Below are 11,045 nucleotides of genomic sequence, written 5' to 3'. Positions count from 1 at the left end.
GTAATGCGACCTCTTTGGGTCCCAACAGTACCAACATATAGCCTAAGCATGATTTCTAACATGACTTGCAGCTCAATTTCTCTAACACATGGAGAATATATGGATAACAACATGATTATTCAACTATACAGTTCCATGGAATTGACCGAGTCACAATTCCTACGGTGCACGCTCACACGCCCATCACCTAGCATGTGCATCAGCTCAACACCAATCACATAACACGTAAATTTGGGGTTTCATACACTCAGAACCAAGTTTAGAACTGCTACTTACCACAAGCAGTGCAAAACTCTACTCCAACTCGCCCTTGCCTCATGAAACAGCCTACGAATGTCTCGAATCTAGCCACAAACAATTTGATACAATAAACACAAGCTAAAAGAATCAATTCCACATGAAATTACAAAGTTCTTAATCAAAAGTGAAAAAATCAACCCAAAAGCTGACCCCCGTGACTACTTCCCGAAATCCGAAAAAAGTCACAAAAGTCAAACACCCATTCAACCACGAGTACACCCATACCAAAATTACTCAAATCTGATGCCAAAATCTCGACCACATTCCCAAAAATCAGCCTAAGAACTTTCCTCCATTTTCCCCCAATTTTCCAACCCAAATCACTAATTAAATGATGAATTCATAGACATAAACGCGGAATTTAACCAAAACTATGTAAGAATCACTTACCCCAATCACTCCCTTGAAAATCCCTCCAACAATCGACTCTAAGCGACCTCCCAAAATCAAATTTGTGATTTGAACTCCAACCCTCGTTTTGAAATATTTAAGTTTCTGGCCAGACATTATTCATTGCGATCGCGGGACCTACTCATGATCGCGAAGAACTAATAATCATAGCCTCCAAAACTGTCTACGCGAACGCGAAGACACTACCGCGAACGCGATGCTTACCCGACCTGACTCTTCACGAATGCGTTCACAACTACGCGATAACCTGAGACTCTCAAAGCATCGCGAACGCCGGCCTAATATCATGAACGGGTAGAATAAATTACCACCTACCAGCAACAACTCTTCGCGATCGCGACCCTTTCTTTGAGATCGCGAAAGAGGAAACCAGATACACAGATTTCAGCACTCCAACAAAGTCAAAATGAAGCCAAACTTGATCCGAATCACACCCGAGGCCCTAGGGACCCCGTACAAACATACTAACAAGTCCAAAAACGTTATACGAACTCGCTCGAGGCGTCAAATCACATCAAACAACGCTAAAACTACGAATCGCACATCGATTCAAGCCTAATGAACTTATGAACTTTCAACTTCTACATCAACGCCGAAACCTATCAAATCAAGTCCAATTGACCTCAAATTTTGCACACAAGTCACAAATGACACAGACCTACTCCAACTTCTAGAACCCCAATCCGAGCCCAGTAATTGCAAAGTCAACTCTCAGTCATACTTCAAAACTTTCAAAGCTTCTAATTATCAAACTTTCACCATTTTTAGCCTAATTCAACTATGGACCTCCAAATCACTATCCAGACACACTCCTAAGTCTAAAATCACACAACGGAGCTAACAGAACCATCAAAATTCCATTCCGGAGTCATTTACACATAAGTCAATATCCGGTCAACCTTTTTAATTTAAGCTTCCTACCTTGAGAATAATTATCTCAACACATTCTGAAACATCCCAGGAACCGAACCAACAACCCTGGCAAGTCACATACTAACTAATAAGCATAAAATATGCAGTAAATGGGAGAACGAGACTACAACTCTCAAAACGACCAGATGGGCCATTACATTGGCACCCCGTCCAAATGCATCAACAAGTTCATAAACATAATACGGACTTGCTCGAACTCTCGAAACACGTAAAACAACATCAAAAATAAGAAACTCACCCCAAAACCAAATTGAATCAAGTTATGAACTTCAATCTTTTCAACTTACTCCGAACACGCTGAATCATGCTTAGACCACTCGGAATGATACTAAATTTTGCGTGCAAGTCATAAATCACCATACGGAACTATTCGTAGGTTCGAAATCCCAAACGGACCTTGATAACACCAAAGTCTATCCAACCAAACTTAAAGAACTTGAAAAACCTTCAATGCGCCAACTTTCAATATCAAGCGTCGAAACGCTCCCGGGTCATCCGAAACCCGATCCGAACACTTTCCCATGTCTAAAGTCATCATACGGACCTATTGGGACCGTCAAATCCCGGTTCCGAGGTTGTTTACTAAAAACGTTGACTCAAGTCAAACTTGACCATTATAGACCACTATTAAGGAACTAAGTGTTTCGATTTCAACCCGAACTCTTCTAAATCCGAACAAACCATCCCCGCAAGTCATAAAATCTTAAAGGCACATACGAGGAGTCTTAATTAGGGGAACGTGGATCTAAAAAGCAAAATTACCTGTTGGGGTCGTTACATTTAAAATACATTAATTTAAAAACTTATGTATTAATATTTTAGACTAATTCAAAATTATAAATTAAAATAAAGTGTGATACTGCATTATTTTTATAAATTAAAATAAAGTGTGATACTGCATTATTTTATTATATTATCAAATATTAATATAAAAACTAATTAAAATTTCATAATAGGGGTAAAAATATATAAAGAGGAAAATAGAGAAAGTGTGAGAATATTTATTGTCACGACCCGAATCTCCCACCGTCGGGACCGTGATGGCGCCTAACATTGTACTCGCTAGGCAAGCCAAAGTTACTGAATAATTCACCTTTTTCTTTTATCTTATAATAGTTAAAGCTCACAAAAGTAAATAAGCGGAATTAAGTGCGGAATAACACAGTTTAAAAGATTATCTTTGTACTAATAACAAAACTGTAATAAATTCCACCGAGAACTGGCATCACAACTCACGAATAGTCTACGAATACTACAAATAAGAGTCTGAACAAAAGTTTACATCTGTCTTGGAAATAGATAAAATAGAAAGTGAAATAAGATAGAAGCGGACACCAGGGCCTGCAGACGCCTGCCGGACTACCGTGGGTCTCCGGGAAACAGCAACAGTAACCAACCTCGCGATCAGCCACTAGCTCTAAAATCAGCACAAGAAGTGCAGAGTGCAGTATCAGTACAGCTGACCCCATGTACTGGTAAGTGCCGAGCCTAACCTCGACGAAGTAGTGACGAGGCTACGGCGGGGCATACAACATATACAACCTGCAACAGTCTACACTAAACAGAAAGGAAATACAGAATGTATTAAAGCAATAACTGGAATAAAGTAAATCCAGAACCCAGTTGTTCTACTAGTATTCAGCTATAACCAATCCTTAAGGGTGTTTCCACATCACAGTAATGAATTTTAGCAGAAATGAATACTTAAAACAACAGCTGATGCGGCGCGCATCCCGATCCAATCATATAAACAACAATAGTATCAATATTCACCCTTATTCCTCCTTGTTGCGGCGTGCAACCAGATCCCACCTGTCCACCCTTATTACTCCTCAGCACATATCACCATTATTCCTCCTGTTGCGCGCGCAACCCGATCCCACATGTCCGCCCTTATTACTCCTTGTTGCGGCGTGCAACCCGATCCCACCAGACAATCACAATTCACCCTTATTCCTCCTGTTGCAGCGTGCAACCCGATCCCAATATATATATCAGCACCAAACACAAAAGAATAAAGACAAGAGTTTCACAAGCTAACTGAAATCCCCCAAATTACTTATACCTCAATCCACACAATGGAATATCACTACGATTGTGAAACTTTACCAATGAAAACTACTCAGCGAGACCAAACAAGGTGCACCATAAGGCATCAATGAATCAATATAAGCCAACAGGGTAATAAAAAGAAGCTACAAAACCAATAATACTTCAACGGGAACATCAATAGTTAACATGAAACAATTAAACAATTCAATAAAGAGAACAACTGTTAACATGAAGCAATTAAACATGGAAACATTTATGAGCAAGTAGCAATTAAGGCAAGAAAACAAGATATAGGGAAACGGGGAAAGGAAATGGGCTAAACAAGTAATTTGGTGACGCATAGGTACTCGTCACCACACCTATACGTCACACACATGATATTTCACATAGCAAACAAGACGGGGATCCCTAATCCGTCAAGTCAAGGTTAGACCAAACACTTAACTCAAGCCAACGGGTATTTCAAAGCTCAACCACCGGTTTACCGATTCCACCACCAATTCACTCGTTTCTAGCCATAATTAACTTAATAACATCAATAAAAAACCAATTCTAATGCATGAGTATAGATTCCCCAATGTTTTTCCCAAAAAGTTAAAAACTGACCCGGGCCCGCTTAATTAAAACTCGAAGTTCGGACCAAAACCCGATTACCCATCCACTTACGAACTCAAATATGCAATTGGTTTTGAAATCCGACGTCAAATTGAGGTCCAAATCCCCAAAATTTAAAAATCCTAATTTTTACCCAAGAACACCAATTTCCAATGAAAATCCCTAGATTTTGAAGTGAAATCATATAAAAAGATGAAATAGATTGAAGAAAAAGAGTTAAGATTCATTTACCTATGATTTGGGGAAGAACTTGCTCTAGAAAAATTGCCCTTTATAGTTTAGTTTTTGAAATTTTGAAGAATGAAATGAAAATCCCGTCCAAATGATGTTTTGATCAGGTGAAGATGTCGCAATTATGACAAGAGCTTCGCAATTGCGAAGCTCGCATATGCAAGACAGGCTTTGAAATTGCGAACCTGCTGCATGTCTGCTCCTCTCGCAATTGCGAGCAATTTGTCGCAATTGCGATCATTGTCCCTCCCTGTTGACTTCGCAATTGCGGAGGGATGTTCGCAAATGCGAACAACGCTGGCCTGGGCTTCTTAGCAATTGCGATAAAGCCCTCGCAATTGCTAGGCCTGTTAGGCTCGCAATTGCGAAGCCTGACCTCGCAATTGCGAGATCAGAGCCTGCAACAATACCAGATGCAGCATCAATTTTGTTCTAAGTCCCAAAACACTCTGTGGCCTAACCAAAACTAACCCGAGCCCTCGGAGCTCCAAACCAAACATGCACACAAGTCTAAAAATATCATACGGACTTGCTCGCGCAATCAAATCGCCAAAATAACATCTTAAACAATGAATTTGACACCAAAACTCATGAATTCCTCAAGATAGTTCAAATTTCTATTTTCTCAACCAAGGGTCCGATTTATATCAAATCTCTTTCGTTTTTCATCAAATTTCACAGATATGACTTAAATATTATAACGGACCTATACCGGGCCCCGCAACCAAAATACGGGCCCGATACCATCATGTTCCAACACTATTCAATTTCTAAAAACCTTAATATTTTTCAGCAAATAATTTTCTTTAAAAATTCTTTTCTCGGGCTAGGGACCTCGGAATTTGATTCCGGGCATACACCCAAGTCCCATATTTTACTACGGACCCTACGGGACCGTCAAATCACAGGGCCGGGTCGGTTTACCAAAAATGTTGACCGAAGTGAACTTTAATAAATTTTAAAGGCCAAATTCAATATTTTTCTTAAATTTCACATAAAAGCTTTCCGGAAATGCGCCCGGACTACGCACGCAAATTGAGGAGTAAGAAAATGAGGTTTTCAAGACCTCGAAACCCGGATTCGGGTTCTAAAATAAAAGATGACCCTTTGGGTCATCACATTTATACTTTGAATTAATTCAAGGATAAGTATATTAAATAATTAAATAATACTCAAAAATATTATTAATAGATTTAAATGACGAAAGAGATCTGAATCAAAGGATAGAAGTGTAAAAATACATTAAATTTAGGAGTACAAAATTTATATTTATATATGATTATCAAAAGGGTAATAAGCAAGATATTAAGTCAATTAGTAAGCTAACAAAAGATCACATGAAAAATATAACAGTTTTACGTAATGAATAATGCAGCAACTATAAGCAAAGATTAAATAGAGATTTTTTTGGTGAAAATGTGGAAGGATAAGACTTATTCAAGGTAAAACATAAAGTGGTAGTAAGAATTTTGTTAAAACAATATGCTCAAATAAGACATAATACAACATGATATGTTTAGTATTCTTTAATTTTTACCAGAGAATAAAATGCAAGTACTAAGATCAAGGGGTTGCGTTGTTACAAATATAAAAAAATAATATGTTATCCAATACAAAATATGACAAACACTTTCATGTCCTGATTCTTAATTGATATCTAATAATTATATGTAATTTTTATTTAGAAGGTTTAAATTTTAATGCAATATGCGTTTAATCCAAATGATCAAAATCTTCATTTGATATTTTTCGGTGCATCGCGCAGGTACAAATGCTAGTGATAGATACAATGATAAAAATTATAACGGACAGTATCAAATTTCGTAAAAGAATTAATCATGTAGACATGTAACTTTTAACGCATGAAAGTAGTACTATTGTTGATACTCAATTTTGCCCTCATACTTTTTCAAATAGTATATATATTTTTAACATGCCATTTTGCATCATTATTTTAGTTTATAAGAATTATACATGTATTTTTCCATAATTTTTAACAATTTTAGAGCTTTAAAGCTAATTTTCTTGCATTTAAATTTTCTGAATATTTAACAATTATCCTTTTAATTTATTTTTTGTGATGACTTAATCATCTAAACTATTATTTGTACCTACATACATGCTTCAAATATTTTTCACATTATTTCATATAATTACATTGGTATTTTTAGGCTATTTGCACAATATTGCAATAATAGCCTATATTTTGCTATTTTATTGCATTTGTCATTTTATTCAAGCTCAATATAATATTTTAAACTTTCTATAATCTTCTACTATTATTTTCATAAATAATATTTTTATATTTTATTTAACTATTTTTATTAAATTATTTTCCTCTTAATCTCTCTTTTTAAAATCTGGCCCAAAATTGGGTTAATTTCGGACCAATTAAGGTCCAAATGAACTAGCCCACTTTGATTAACCCCCAGAAGCCCAACCACAAGCGACCCTGCCCAGTCCAAACCCCAACCCAACTCCCCTTGAATCTCAGCTGTTGATCAAAAGAGATCAACGGCTCACAATACCCCCACTCCCTTTCCTTATATCCCCCATGACCTAACCCTAATCCCCATTTTCCTAAAGACCGCCGCCCCGTTTCTCTCCATCTGTTCACTCTTTTACTCTTAAACCCTAGTAGTCGCCTCTTCTAAATCGCCCAACTCAAGTTCTAATATGGAACTCTCCATGAGTCTCCATCCATATATGCTCAATTCCTCTATTATTTACACGATTTTGGTATTACTTAGTACTTGCCTATTTTTGGCAAGTACTAGACCTGGAATCATGTGAAAATCGTCTTCAATCTTCAAGATCTAGAAGTTATTCTGTCTATACACGTTCATGGCAAGGCGATTCACAAAAATCTTGGGTCGAATATTTGATTTCTATCAACTAGGGTTTACATAATTTTTCCCTAATCCGATTTTTAATTGATTCTGCATGTTATTATTTCCTTATTTATGTTGATTTTACAGTGTTTCCTTGTTTGTTTGCTTGATTTCTACTACTATATAAATCCCTCCCCTATTTCCCTTTGAAACAGACTTCAATCATGTAATGACCCGGCCTGTCGTTTTGAGAAATTGCACTTCGCTCGGTAGTTTTTGGGCATGAGTAGTTCCGTATGATGTATTATGACTTATGTTAATTATCGGTTTGTGTTTTCAGGTTATTCGCGATTGATTTGGAAGAATGATTCTCATTTAGAAGCTTTAAATTTGAAAGGTTTGATCAAGTTTTGACTTTTTAGTATTTGACCTCGGATTGGATTTCTGATGGTTCCGTTAGCTCCAATGGATGATTTTTGGACTTTGGAGAGTGTCCGGATTGTGATTTGGAGGTCCGCGGTAGAATTTGGCTTGAAATGGCGAAAGTTGGAATTTTGGAAAGTTTGACCGGGAGTGGACATTTTGATATCGGGGTTGGATTTCGATCCCGAAAGTTGGAGAAGGTCCGTAATGTCCAATGTGACATGTGTGCAACATTTGAGGTCAATCGGACGTGATTTGATAGGTTTCGGCATCCGTTGTGGAAGTTGAAGTTTCAACGTTCAATGATTTCGAATTGAGGTGTGATTCATCGTTTTGATGTTGTAATGTGCATTCTGAGGCCTCGAGTAGGTTTGTGTGATGTTATTTGACTTGTTGGTATGTTTGGATGGGGTCCCGAGGGGCTCGAGCATGTTTCGGATCGATTTCGGATCATTTTATTTCATTTACATAGCTAAAGGTTTCTGGTTCTGGTATGACCGCACCTGCGGCTGGTTTGCGCAGGTGCGATGGTCGTAGAAGCATTCGTTGAGTCGCAGAAGCGAGAAGTGGCCGGGTGAGGAACACCGCAGAAGCGGATTTTTAAGCGCACCTGCATGCGCGCAGATGCATAATTTTGAAATGCATGTGCATAAGGCTTCGCAGAAGCGGGATTTGGCATCCGCAGGTGCGGGGGATTTCTGGCAATGTTATTTTAGCAGAAGCGGAGTTTTACCGCAGATGCGACAATTTTACCGCAAATGCGGAAAGTGCTGGGCAGAGTTACAAAAATCAAGGGTTTTGTTCTTCCTTCATATTTTGAGATGTGGGACTCGGATTAAGGCGATTTTTGGAGCAATTTTCATCACAAGGTTTTGGGTAAGTATTCTACACTCAACTTTGATTATATTTCATGAATCTATCTTATTTTAGCAACTGGTTGATGAATTGAAAGAGAAAATTGGGGGTTTTGGCCTAAAGTTTCATAATATGAATTTTTGAGTTTTAACATCGATTTGGAGTCGGATTTGAGTGAAACCGGTATGGTTGGACTCGTAATTGAATGGGTTATCGTATTTTGTGAGTTTTGTCGAGTTTCGAGGCATGGGCCCGGGTGCATTTTTTGGCCAGATTTGGGATTTGACTTCGGATTCGATCTATATCATTTGTAATTGCTTCCTTGGGTTTTATCTGATGTATTTGAGTTGCTTTTGGCTAGTGTTAAGCCGTTCGGAGGTCGCTACGTGCGTGATGGCATATGGGCCATATATAGTACTGAGTGGTTGAGTGGGATGCAATGAGGTTGAGTACTCTGAGAGTGTGAGTACATGATTCATCTCTAGGGTACATGGCATTGGCATGCATAGAGACGCATTTTTCCTCATCCTGTACTGTATCACGTCATTCATGACTTTTTACACACATCGATATGTGGTTATTGAGAGGTATTTCACACTTCTTATTTGAAAAAGGAAATGAAACATGTTTACCTATTGTGGAAAGGATTTTCAGGAAAGAGTTAAAGTTTTCAAAACATACTCATATTTTTAATGATTTCGGTAGAGGATTTGGGCGTTCATTGGTATACTTGAAAAGTGGAACTGTTTTCGAAAAACTATGAAAACGCTGAGCACTTTATTTCTGAGCTATTTCTTTATTTATTTGTTGTACACTATATGAACTACTATTGATTATTTGTGTTGGACCCGACCTATGTACCATCTCGTCACTACTTTCAACTCTGAGCTTAGGTTTGTTACTTTTTGAGTACACGGGGTCGATTGTACTCATACTGCACTTCCTGTACACTGCGTACAGATCTCGGATGCTGATGTTGCTGCTCGCTGGTTGATGGATTTGAAGTCGTACCTGCGTTCTTGCTGTATACTGCATCTTGTTAACGGTAGCCTAGATTATAAAATTCTGTTTATGTACTTTTCCAACAGAAGATGTATTTTCTTCATAACAGCTTTATAAACTCTATTCTTAGAAGCTCATGATTTGTACTACCAGTCTTTCGGAAATGTATAAGATTTAGATATTTCTGTTGTTTAATTGTTTTATTAAGTAAAATAGAATTGGATAATTGTTAATTGGCTTACCTAGCGGGTTGGGTTAGGTGCCATCACGACTGGTGGATTCTGGGTCGTGACAGATTGGTGACAGAGCTCTAGGTTCATAGGTTCTACATGTCATGAGCAAGTGTCTAGTAGAATCTTGCGAATCGGTATGATGACTTTCATATCTATCTTGGAGATGCTACAGGACATTTAAGATATACTTCCCATCTTTCTTTCCTTATCGTGCGGCATTGATTCAGCTTGAAGCGTAACTCTTTGAATTCCTACCACGCATTCGTATGCGCATGTGAGCGCTCAGTATCAGTTGTACATCGACTTCTCGTGATTCCATGGAAGTGGTGCGAGATGTGATTTTGGTATGCTGATGATGGGCCAGTCTGGAGGACTTGAGGTCGGGTTTTGACCGTGGTTTGAGCACAGAGGTGTTGATTGTGTGAGCACGTGCTTTTGGATTTATATGTCCGGTAGTGTCCCTATTAGTAGAATTTGTGGCTAGATGGCTACGTGATGAGTATGATGTGACTGCGAGATGTGTTCATATGGTTGAATGCGACGAGAATGGTCTGCTTGAAGTGTAGAAAAAACTATTTGGTGCTTGATTTCCATCTTGATTTGATGTATAGTCCCGAGTTATGGGTGTGTTGAAGGGTCTTTTGATGTTGATTAGTGGAGGAGTGAAGTAGATTTCATGTCGTGATATGAGTTCAGACTCAGGAAGATTAATTGATCGCGTAATGCTTATGGCTGTGGAAGGGTATAGAGAGAGGTTAGTTTGAGGCAAAGCAAGTGGGCTATCTCCTGCGGGGTGTTCTGAGGTTTGTGTGATCCCTATGTTGTTTGTTGGGAGTTATCTTTTACTAGTGAAATATGTGTTGCAATTTGATTTTGGATCGCTTATGAGAGTGGGCTTGATTGTACGAGGATGAATACAAGATTTGCAAATGATTTGAGGTATTATATGATTTGTGTTTCATGAACTTATGGAGGATTTAGTTGAATCTCACTGCGGTATTATGGCTGCAATAAAGTATGGGCATTGGGAGTTACGGTGTGTTTTGATCTATGGCTTTGAGCCAAGTGGAGGAGTCCACTATTGATAAGTTGATTTCACGGTTATGTGTTGTATTGGTTCGGTTTGAGGTATAATTGTGAATGAGTTATGTTCTGCAGA

Source organism: Nicotiana attenuata, unplaced genomic scaffold (assembly GCF_001879085.1).
Source record: "Nicotiana attenuata strain UT unplaced genomic scaffold, NIATTr2, whole genome shotgun sequence".
NCBI classification, from domain to species: domain Eukaryota; kingdom Viridiplantae; phylum Streptophyta; class Magnoliopsida; order Solanales; family Solanaceae; genus Nicotiana; species Nicotiana attenuata.
Note: the sequence above shows the minus strand (reverse complement) of the source record.